A 12,719-nucleotide genomic window follows, 5' to 3' on the forward strand; every position below is an offset into this window, starting at 1 on the left:
CAACTTGACAGCCTTGCAGATGTCAGGGATGATACGCCCCCAAAGCCTGTGCGAAGATAAAGGCCCGAACTTTAGATTCTCAAGTGACCGCCATGTAACCAGAAACCTCAGGGTAGTTACCAGCCATTCCTCAGCAGGGATGGCCCTCCGCAGCTTGGTGTCTTGCCTTTGCTGTAGGGAGTCACCAGACCCAGCAACGCTTGGAAGGTAGCGTCATCCATTCGCAGGTGGTTGCAATAGTCCTCTGAGTTGTTCTCCTTAAGAAACCACTCCTTGTTCCAGCAGGACCACACCCTCTTCCTTAAAGAAGGTGATAGCGAGAATCCATTACAGAATGGTAAAGAAATAATTTTGTTTAGAAATACTAAACAAAGAAATGCACTGTAGCTATGTAAATGCTCTGCAAGTAACAACCAGCCTTACTAGTTACAAAACAAAGTGTGCAGCAAGTAAAATGGCCCCTGCTTCATATTAGGGATGGCCAGCGACCGTCCATGATTTAAAATCATTGATGGTTTATGGTCGATGTAGAATAGTTTTGCCATCGATAGGGGAGAACCAGATGGTTTCCCTCCATCAATGTCAAGCATCAAAGAATAGTATTTTTTCTATTTTCCCTCAAGGGACCAGGACATGGAGCAAAGCCCAGCCCCTTACACCCATGAAGCACCGCCTCCATGTTTTGATTGGCCCACAGGCCAATCAGTTAAAGAAATTGAATGACCATCGATAATTAAAAACATTTATGGTTATCCACTGCATAGTATGCCCCTATAAATGGGCAGTTGCACTATTGGCAACCATCGATGGCAATGGCCATCCCTACTCCATATAGCACTGTTCAGGCCACCCCCCTAGGGCCACCCCATCAGATAAATCTCATGGTACTGTACATGTGAATATGTGATAAATCACATAAGATTTATCTGATGCAAATTGCATGTAACAAAATAGCACATAAGTTTCAAGGGAAATCAGATGCAATTTACAGGTCAGGTAATTCTTACTACTGGATGGGGGTCTTAAAGCCCCCAATCCACTAGTGCGATATGGCCACTTTTTAGGCGATTCTGATACATTGCTTTGACGGTTCGCATGAAAAGTGACACATTGCATGTCATTTTAATGCGATTGTGATGTGAGGCGCATTCCCATGTGCCTCACATCGCAGTCGCAGATCCTAAGAGCTGCCAGGACAGTTTTTGGCAGCCCGTTTTGCATACAATGTATCATATGCGATCCTGCCGCCCAGCAGCCGCTGGGTGAGACCGCGGGTTATCGCATGCGAGGTACCGCATGTGATACTTCGCACTAGTGGATTGGGGCCTTAACAGTCATTGCCATTCCAAATATGTTATGTCGAGGACGAAGCAGAGTTAATACTGAAATACATAACAAATGCAATATGATTATTTCATTTGCACAATGCCTGTTACAAAAAAATCCCTTCTCCCTGACTCCCTACCCTACAGTAATTTGCTGAATGACACCCACCTCATATTGTTTATTAATGTATAATCTACCATCATTAGTGAGCACAACAGGCTACATAGTGCATTATTCACACCAAATATCTCAGGTGACAGATGACTTTAATCTTTGACGGCACAGACAGAATTCCTTATAACACATCATACAAAGCACCTTCCACTCCGGTATCCCCCTCCCCTTGCACAGAGCTGACACTGCCTATTTCCCAGGCTGAGGGATGCTGATCATTTGCAAGAGTGGAGCCTATATCAGTGATCAGTCTGGTCTCTCCGCCTATTTTTTTCCCCTGTATTAGATCAAGTGTGACAATCTGTGATTGGCTGAAACTCAGAGATTGCTGGAACAGAACACTATTTAAATAACAGTACTTTCACTGCGAAGAGGATGCTGCTCTGTCACCAAGAGACTCTGAGACTGGTCTTAGGGATTTCCAAATGCTGGTTATAAGGTAAGCATTAGATCCTACTTATATGCAAGGCTACACTATACTAGACTTCTGTCATTGTAAAACTAGATTATCATTTGTAGCCCAATAATAAAGTACAAAGGCATATGCTGGTACTATATAGATACAAGTTAATAAAAAAATATAACCAATCTATCTACCTATATTAAAGTTATGCAATAAAATAATTGCATTTTTATCTTGTTAAAGCTACTCGGTTGATAATTATTTCAATTAAATATTGTATCATTGGGCAAATCACTGGTGTAAGAGTTTTATTATCATGAATTTGATTTGCTGGATAACTATATTTTACAGTTTATTATGCTTTTTATACATGTTAAACATTATTGCTCCAACTGATGTTTGTCGCTTTCCTGTTTAGACTGTTATGTTGATGTTTAAGCATTGGAAACAGGAGTAACTTAGCAAACCACAAACAACATGAATTTTAACCGAGGCGATGCTGTACCTGTTATCATTTTCACAATTCTGCAATTACAAAATAATAGTAATAATTATATAGACTTTATATTTCAGCTATAATATTGGCTTTATACATTTGTCTACAAATATAGAAAAAAAACTGATATAATTTAGTATTTTTGTTTTTCTACTTGCCTTATTTCATAAGCAGTTTCATATTAATGCGTGCTGATGTTTAGCTGCATGGAATATGAAGTCTTTAAATGCCACGGGTTAAAGACTGACAGTCCTTGGCAGTTCTGCACAAACAGATAAGAAATCTTTCACGTACATTCACAGAAGTTTTTGTTCAGCCGAGACCTTTAAATTTCCTGAAGGCAAAATTATATTCGCTGCCCTCTATAGGTATTTTGCATAAAAGTGAGATATACATCAGCTGTCATATTGTTCAGTATTCAGAATATTAAAGAAGCATCATATTATCTAAAAAAAAAAAAAGAAAGAAATCAGCGCCACTGTAATTACTATTTATTGCTCCCTATTCAGTGCTGTATTCTGTTTGCTGTCAATCATTAACAGCAGGTATTGTATGGATTTATGTATAGAGTCTGATTGTTAATGGGTTAGTATAACACATCATTAAAATAGATTTTCATGACAGCTAATCTGGGTTTAAGTTGGCAATCACAAGTGAATTTGATTAGAACCATCACTAGGCAAATGGTACTGTAGTTGTAGTTTACAACTCATCTCCATCCTGATAAATATGTTAGTTGCTAGTTTCTCATCACACACTTCTTGCATCCAGGTCTGAAACAGTTAAATACACTGATTACGCAGACACACTGCCCCCAGTGTGAGGATTTAGACTTGCAATAGAAATTGGTCATCAGTTTTGACAAATCCAGCTGTTTTAAAAATCTTAAATTACATAGAAGTTTTTTTTTATTTCATACAGAGGTTAATTACTAACAAAGCTCCACTGTGCTGTCAACAACACTTCAGTCTTTGACTTTGGTTGATGTTGTGCACCTTAGGCAATAATATTAAAGGGCTGATGTGTAGTTAGAGGTTTTGGTACTTTTGCACAGGAGGATTGCTGGAGACTCTGACAGCGTGTTCACTCTAGGTAGGCAGCTGCCTCATTTACAAAATGACTGAGTATAACTTACTGTATTTGGATGATGCTTTTTATACAAGCGAGGCTTATGGCCCCCATACAGATGTCCGACTTGATGGAAGCACAAGTCTGACTTGATTTCACTTCAATTTCCCCAGCAGCTTCCCGGGACGGCTACATGCGATTTGGCACTTGATGTGCCATTTTTACATGCGATAAATTGTATGGGATTTATTGCAAGCAAAAGGACGTCCAGGCAGCTGACAGCGGGGAACAGACTGTAGTAGTGTCAAACAGGCAGGCGATTTTATGGTACTTGTGTATTATCACGGCGCCCAAGATTTCCATCGTAGGGCATCGTACCCTGATGGGTGATTACTATGTTAAATGCACCCCCATTGTTAATGCTACCCCCACTATTAATGCCAACCCGAAGTGTGGCGAGCACAGCGAGCCCGCGCGGGGCGGCGGTACGCATCCTCCGACCTTTTTATACCCCCACTATCCACGTCAGAGTGGAGTTGATTTTGGAAAGTGTGGCGAGGGGACCCGGATTACTTCACATGTATTCCGCGTCCCCTTGCGGGGCTCGCTGCGCTCGACACGCTTCGGGCTCGGTGGCTCGCTGCGTTTGCCACACTATCTAAAATCAACTCCACGCCGACGTGGATAGTGGGGGTATGAAAAGGTCGGAGGACGCGTACCGCTGCCCCTCGCGGGCTCGCTGCGCTCGCCACGCTTCGGGTTGGCGTTGATAGTGGGGGTGGCGTTAACAATGGGGGTGCATTTAACATAGTAATCACCCATCAGGGTGCTTGTACAATTAAACATTTTAATGCGATGCAATATTTTATTGTACAGTGCGAAAATCGGGTCCCATCGCATCCCATCGCATACCTTAATTAGTGGTATGCAATGCGATGGGCGCCGTGATAATACACAAGTACCGATTTTAAACCTCCCATTCAAATCATTGGCGGCTGCTTTTAGCCAATCAGCACCCACCCATTCAGTTGAATGGGAGTTTTGAAATCGCCTGCTCCCATTCCAATGTATGGGCGGCCGCTGATTGGCTGATAGAGCTCTCAGCTAATCAGCAGCTGACCATTCATTGGAATGGGAGTAGTGAAATCTCCTGCCCACCTGCTGATACTGCACCTGATCTCCGCTGGCAGCTCCCCAGGAGTCCGATCAATCAGATTCTAGCTATTATCCTATAGAAGGTTGCTACATAAATTACAAGTAGGGGTTACATTTACTAAGAAGGGAGTCTTGAAGATGGGATGTTGCTATGGGCAACCAATCACATTTAATCTATTATCTTCAAGAAGGTGCTAAATAAATATTAAGTAGATTCTTATTGGTTGCTATAGCAACATCGAATCTTCAATAGAACTTCCATCTTAGTAAATAAACTCAGTAGAATCTGGTTGCTATGTACAATGTACAAACCAGACAGATATGTCAGTAAGCCTGGCATTGCCCCAACAGAGAGGCTGATTTAGGCAAGTGCACATACTTACCAATCAGCCACACGATGTATCAGTCCTCTCATCCAGTTAGGCGGACATTTGAATTTACCTGTCCTGCTGTGGCATCAGCCCTTGCAACAAGTGTACGGGCGGGTGGCATCTACACAGGCAGATGTGCCGATATATCATTAGACATATCTGCCTTTGGTGGTGCTGCACAGCCCACGCAATATGTCTGTGAACAGCATAAATACGTTGTCTAGTGCAGGGGTGGTCAAACCGGTCCTCGAGATCTACCAACGGTCCACGTTTTCCAAATCTCCTAGCTGGTGCACAGCTGTTGTCATTACTAACTGTCACATATCCAATGCATTCATTCCTACTATAGATCCACAGGTGCCCTGAAAAACAGGAACTGTTGGTAGATCTCGAGGACAGGTTTGGCCACCTATGGTCTAGTGGCACCCAGATCAACAGTAAAGATTTAATACACCCAAAGACATCTTTCATTATTCACATCCATCTACAATATAAAACTTGAGCACGTTCTGGCTGTCTGCTGCTTAGTCCACCCCACTAATCCCAACTTTCAGTGCAGGGTACATGCCATCTTATCTCTGATCTCTCTACAATGATTAGGTGCCTGGAACTGTACTAGAAATATCCGAAGCCTCAGGATGCTCCATAGTTGACATCTCGTTAATTGAGGAAGAAAATGCTTTCTCTGGTCCCACTCCAGCATCTTCTGGCTTCTCTGTCCCTAACAGCTTTTATCCCTCTCAGAGATACCACGTCAGGACTATTGCAGTTCCTCATGAGACATCACTAAGCTGAGTACTCTACACCGACCGTAGCTCAAATCAATCTTACTCCAGCAATTACTCCACACAATCCCCAAAGTAGCAGGCACACACAGTATTAGGCAGCTGCGGCTTCCCAGCAATTTAGACATAAAATATGATTACATGTTAATTGCTTAATTAACTCAGGAACCACATTAGTGTTAAAGCTTTTAAAATCCTTTGCTTCATTTAACCAGGGACTTCCTTTAATTTTATAGCTACAGTACCTGTGTAATTGAGAATATTGACATATAGGTTGTCATGTTAGTGTTTTACAAATAATAAAATAGAATAAAATAATATTAATAATAAAAACAGCAAAAATATTATTATTAATAATAATAATTAGTAGACACTTAAAGAATAGAAAAAGAAAGTGAGGCAAAAAATTAACTGATGGAGATGTTCTACGTCTCGGAAATGTGATAAAGTGGAGAAATATAAAATACCATCCAATCCGCTCCTAAGTGAAATTTATCAGTCAGTTTTAGTTATTTAAAACGTATTGTGATCATAAATGGTGCTGCAGCCAATCATCTCCCAAATGTAATTTTTTTAAACATATGACAGTTAGGAGCTGATTGGCTGGAGAACCTATTATTATAAGCAAGGAGTATGTAAGAATCAGGGCCCTCCTACCTCTATGTAGGTTTGTTACTACCCAGTTTGTTTAATCACTGTTTCCTATTGTAAAGCGCAACGGAATAAATAAGAGAGAGAGAGATGCTATATACGGAAAGAAAGAGTATGGATGGAAATAAAAGTGGAGAAAGAAATTAGGTTAATTAAATATCCTTCAATATAAACTTTTACTTAAATCAAATGAAATCAAATGGCAGACAAATATAATAAAGCTGTTTTCAGAAACAGTCTTACCAGTAATAAGGAAACCTCATCTTCTTATCTTGGGCCCATTATCTAACGGCATCTATGGATGATAGTGGTAGCAAATTGTATATTAACCGGGCTGTCCCGGAAAAACTTCTGGGCATACCACCAATATGAAGGTGTGCGCCAGTGGTGCCTGCAGCTGTGCACCACTGGCGCATCACCTCTCTGGGCACCACCACCCACACACACACACACACAGTGGTAGCTCCCTCCTGTCGCTCCCCCTCTCTCCTCCGCTCCAGCCATCGTACGCTGGAGCTCCCCTCTGGGATGTTCGGTGTGGCACCCGAGTCCTCGTGAGCCACCCCGAAAATCCCCGAGCCTGCCACCTACTCACTGTCTGCTGTGAATGGCTTGTTTGTCCTGCCCCAGCAAAACCCACCACTCAAGGGGTTAAATGCACTGACTTTGTGAGTGCACTGACTATATATCATTTGATTTGTTACAGACAACTTGTGACGAATCCTACACCGACAGTACCTGCTTTCTATAACAACTAGGAAGGTCAATCCCAGGATTTGGGCATTGCTGATATTGCTTGCGGCAGGGAGGTGTTCATAAGGGTGGGCACAGCATTAGGGGGTGCCTGTGCACCCCTAACACTCAATGGGGGTGATTCTGGTTGACACGCAATACTGCGAAGTTCCTCTTTTAAATCCCGCCCTCCGCATGCACAGACCCCTTCGCAGCTGTGAATGGATGGAAGCAGTATGAAATCCCGGCGGTCTGGATCCCGGCGTTCAAAATCCCGACGCCGGAATCCCGACCGCCGAAATCCCGACAAGGGGGGGACATGGATCGCCCCCCCTTGCGGGCTTGCTGCGCTCGCCACTCAGCGGGCACGGTGCTTCGCTACGCTCGGCACACTAATTTATTCTCCCTCCAGGGGTGTCGTGGACACCCCAGGAGGGAGAAAGTGTCGGGATTTCGGCGGTCGGGATTCCGGCGTCGGGATTCTCCCGAATGGATGTTTCGCTTAAACATCCATTCGCAGCCTATGGGGCGACACCCACATCATTCGATAGTCGCTGACCTATGAATGATGTGGAGCACACATCCAAATCTAAGACACACTTAGGTGTCTTAGGCTTTCATGTGTTCTGGAGGGGAACATGGTGGGCAGCTGACATCCGGTGATGTCAGCTGCCTGCCCGCTGCACCTGCATCACTGGGTCATTACCATGGGAACACCCAGCGTTATCATGGGAAAAGCTGGGAGTTCCCATGGCTGCATCCCCCGGTCCACCTCCCCACGCCCCGCTCGCAGTGTTGTGCGCGAGTGCCCGGCAAACACTCTGTTCACCGTGGCCACTCGTAAACAGCGAATGCACATGTGCAGAAATGTGCACGCGCAGTTGTAAAACATCACACACCCATGCAAATTTGCACAGGTGTTCAGGGACCAGAATAAGGTCCAATGTGCATGCCTATAAGCTTGACCTCTAGCATCACACGCAACATGTTTTCCAGGCAGCGGAATGGGATGATATGTCCATGCACATTTCCATCCTGCAACCCCAGGATGGGAGGAACCCAGGCAAAATTGGTCTAAATCCTGGGATCCCGCAGATCCCAAGATTAGCATTCCTAATCATAACTGTTGTTGGTTAATATCTACCAGTGAGTGAAATGTCAGTGAGAGAAACAGACAGCAGAAGATCCTGAGGGGCGAGGAAGCCACAGTCATTCCTATGAGGATAATGCTAGTCATGCAAAAGTATGAAGGACATTGTAAGTCCTATACTTGTAGGTAATTCAAGGTTACTGCCTGGCTTTAAGTTGTAATGTCACATTATATTATATACCGTGCAGTATTATTTATATAAATAATACACTGAAACTAACAACAAGGAAGTGAGGAGAGGGTTGGAGAATAGGATAGAGTCAAAAGAGGAGGGCAGGGCGGGACCAAGAAAGAAGTTCTGATTATTTGTCACACTTGCGAGTTTGCGGCTTTGGTCAGAAACACGAGCGCGGCCGAACGCGGTAATCTCATGTCGGATTCTCGCGAGATGCAGAGTCTTTAAAGGCTCGGCATCCCAAGAATTTCTCCCACGCTTCCACAAGCTCTGCCGAGTGTAGTCTCTGTGGGGTGTTTATTACTGGCAGTGGTGTGCTGACTGCAGAGGGGTCACTCTGTGTGGCAGAGGGATCTGTGGCAGAGGGGTATGTGCAGACTCAGAGGGGTGTTGTGCAGACTCAGAGGGTTGTTGTGCAGTGCAGAGGGGTGTTGTGCAGTGCAGAGGGGATTGTGCTGGATATTGTACTGGTAGTGTGTTAGGCAGGCTGTGTCACTGCGCAGAGGGCAGAGGCTGTCAGTCAGTATAATAGGGTACAGTGCACAGGCAAGCTGTCAGTCAGTGTAGTGGGGTACAGTACAAAGACAGGCTGTCAGTCAGCTTTTCATTTTTCTTTTCATTGTGGCGTGTGGTGTGTGTGGTATACTGCAATGCAATCCAATACACCATATACTGTTAGAAGTTCTGTGTGTAATTGTTCTGCCTCCATGCAGTGGTATACAAGCTGCGCATAATTTTTTTTTTAATATTTTGGTACTTGGGTAGTTTCACAGCAGCAGCTTACACTACATTTGAAGCTAAGTTATTAGCGTAGCCCAACGGCTGCCTTACTTATGTAGTTTCACGGCAGCAGCCTCAGCTAGCCCAACGGCTGTCTAGCGTAGTCAGCTTAGTGACTCCGCGGCAACCCTGCGTAGTCAGCGTAGTGTCCCCGTGAGGCAACTACTCACCGTACTGTTGCCAGAAACTGCATCTCTGTTCCCGGCGTCCCTGGCAAGCCTAGTGAGCACCTCTCACACAGCGCCAGCGCCCCCATGATCCCCTCTCCGGCGGATACTGACAGGGACGCCTGACTGACTACGCTAACTACGTAAGCTCCGGCTAGCCGCGAAGGGGTGGGAACACTATGCTGATACTGACAGGGACGCTGCCTACGCTGGCCATGGGAACACTACACTGATACTGACAGGGACGCTGCCTACACTGGCTGCGGGAACACTACGCTGATTCTGACAGGGACGCTACGCTGACCACGTAACTGCCGCCGTGAAACTACACAAGTACCAATAATTTTGCTCTTTATTGTTTGTGTGTACTGCACCCCAATACAATATACTGATACTGTCAGAAGTTCTGCATCAAGCCAGATTGATGCAGAACTTGGTCTAAATTGAATGAAAACAACATTTTGAGCTGTAAAATGGTCAAAATTGTCTGGAAAGGGCTGGAAATGTTATTGTGGTTAATATTACTCTAGGGACAAAAAATGCATAAATTACGTGATTTGGGTGTTTTTCGACCATTTTTGAAAAAAAATCGAAATCCAAAGCCTTTCACTGCCGCTTGACAAAGCCAAATCTAAATCTTGGTGACAAATCCAAATCTTCGGCCCCGTCGCCCATCTCTAATTATTATTGAGCATGACATATGCAAGTACTGATGTAAGATTCCCAGGCACATTCCTGCCTGTTTCACACTACTGTGACCTCATAAGTTACCGGATATGTTTTCTCTTTGCTTAGCATGAGCAGTATTATATGAGTCTTTGACAATAATATGACGCAAATGAAGATGACACACAAACAGGAAAGGTCTTTCTAAACATAGTAATCCTAAGTAGAAACATGGAATATATGCCAGCGACTATCAGCCACACTGCCACATTCCAGTGTGGCAGAAATGCCCTGGCATAGATTCCATATTTATTGTACCATTGTCAATCTCATCCCCAGCATCGCTTAGCACTAAATCTGAAAACAACTCATGTAGATCCACTTTTCTATGGGTGCCAGAAATGACTTGCATGGTGCCCAGTGGGGCCAATTCAGATCGAATCGTTCATGTCTGAACTTGACCCCTTCCCCAATGCTTGGGGTACACACTTGCGCAAATCCCAAGAGTGAAAGGCTTCAGCAAGTTTCCCTTGTGAACCCAGGTGTGCCGATGCCTGTTTGGGGCCTGTACCCCTTTCTGGTGATCTGCGGCAGGAATAAAACTCAGTTTAGACTGTCTTTTGTTAACGAAGGGAAGCAAAATCATTGATGGTGTACGGTCGGGCGGTGTTTACCTGTTAGGTAGCCCTTGAACATACGCATCCTAGCAAACAGGTCTAGAACATGCCCTGTGTCTGTAGCCAACTAATGCTCTATAATAGAACAGCGTTTTCTGAGCTACCAGGTAGGTCGGGGCCAAATGAGAAAAGAACATTTATGGGATATCTCCCTGGAGACCACCGGTTCTGCTGTACACTGTTATTAGAAGTCAATTAAAGCCCTAACAATTCCTGTGTTTGATATATTTAGCCGAAGTCCCATGTAACAGAATCCCCCAGATCCTGAGATTACGGATGGTCTTACTGTTAGAAAACCATTCTGAAAACAAAACTATATCTATTAAAAATAATGAATCCCATTAGACACAGTAGCACTTCTCTGTGTGATTAATGCCGTACACAGGTCTTCTATAGATTTTGTCCCAGTTTAAAAGCCATGAGATGGTAGTAAATAGTCTCCCGTGTATCTTTAATAGCTCTGCTTTCAGATTAATGACGCAAGTATTTTATACATTTGACCTCTTGAGTTTATGGGCAATAAGCAGACTTAAATCATTGCTGAACTATTTTTATGCTTTGGTCATAACTACTTGAGATTACTTCGACTATATCGTGTAATTTTATGCTTGGCCTCTCACGTGTAATGGAGTTGACTGTGGAAAGAAAAATCTAGAATGAGTTGTGACTGACACATGTTTTCTGCAGTTTTCTTTTTTGTGTTAAATTGTTTACGACAAGATCAGTAACGGGCGGAGCAAGGCACTATAACCTGCGCCAGCCAATCAGATAGCTACCTTTACTGGCTTACAGGGCCAGCTTGAGGGATGCTCCATAGGAAAATTCAAAAGATAGGCTGGCTGCTGACTGGCTGAGAGTGCTCTCTTTCAGCCAATCAGCGGCCTCCTATGGAGCATATCTTGAGCCGTCCCTGTTATAGTACCTTGCTCCGCCCATTACTGATCTTGTTGTCCTGGGAGTGGACACTGCCTGCAGTGACCGCTCTCAGGAAGGGGGGGGGGGGGATTTTCGAAATTTCGGCCCTGCTAGCTTAACTAAATGACTCTGATCAATTTCAAAACTGATTGGTAGCTATGAGTAGTGGGGCCTACACACTGGGTAATCTCAGGGCATTTTCCAAGTGATCTCACTAGATCGCTTAGAAAATGCCCCTGCATTGTTCCGTGTGCAGGGGCCACAGTGATAGCGATGCGCAACCTTGCGCGTCGCTATCGCCCCAGCGCTTAATATCCAGCACGCTGGATAAATCTAGTTAATCACAGGTCAGGGCCAGTGTTCTCATGGAGAACACTGACCCTGTAAGATCGCTCAGCATACATCGCTTACACATCGCTGTGTTCTCAGAGAAAACTGACTATTATTTCAGATGGAGATGGCTGAAAGGGGGACGGGCGCTGACATCACCTGACGTAAGCCGCCTGCCCAAAGCAGATATCACTCCACCTGCATACTCAGGAGATGCCGGATGCCCGCTCCCCTCCTCTTGACCAAACAGCTTGGCGAGTGTGAAACTCGCCAAAGCCGATCGCTCCCAGGTTTGCACATACGCATAAACCATCGGACAAGGAGGCCAAATGACCTGACCGAATTGGCTTCTAAATTTCTAGAGTTGGGCAAGTCTAAGCAGGAGAAGACACGGACAAAACTTCTTCATGGTGTTTTGCTTTAAGACAAAATATCTTGAGCTACTACTGAGACCATCTGATAAGATTCCATGTGTCAGGCAAGTCTTATGAATGCTTAAGAGACTGATTGTTCTCAACACAAAGTAAACGACTGAATTTGTATTCCATTGTTAATTAGACTCAATATGTTAATATAAATCAATGCTCAAATCAATGGGTGAAGCATTCTCTCACAGTCATAAATTCTGTAGGTATTTAGCTCCTGGAACACCCGTAGGACTGATTGTAGAAGATTAACTGGCTATACCATGGTATTCT

General features: G+C 44.2%; 1 protein-coding gene across 2 annotated transcripts in view; it reads left to right on the forward strand.

The window, feature by feature from the left end:
• Positions 1-1,691: 1,691 nt before the first annotated feature.
• Positions 1,692-12,719, forward strand: part of LOC146074000 (carbohydrate sulfotransferase 1-like) — a 31,669-nt gene continuing 20,641 nt past the window's right edge. For both annotated transcript variants that reach the window (XM_083181660.1, XM_083181659.1), the window contains exon 1: positions 1,692-1,939. The gene's annotated coding sequence lies outside the window, so the exon portion shown is untranslated. The remainder of the gene's footprint in view (positions 1,940-12,719) is intronic.

Source organism: Crinia signifera, chromosome 4 (genome assembly GCF_055691185.1).
Source record: "Crinia signifera chromosome 4, ASM5569118v1, whole genome shotgun sequence".
Taxonomy (NCBI): domain Eukaryota; kingdom Metazoa; phylum Chordata; class Amphibia; order Anura; family Myobatrachidae; genus Crinia; species Crinia signifera.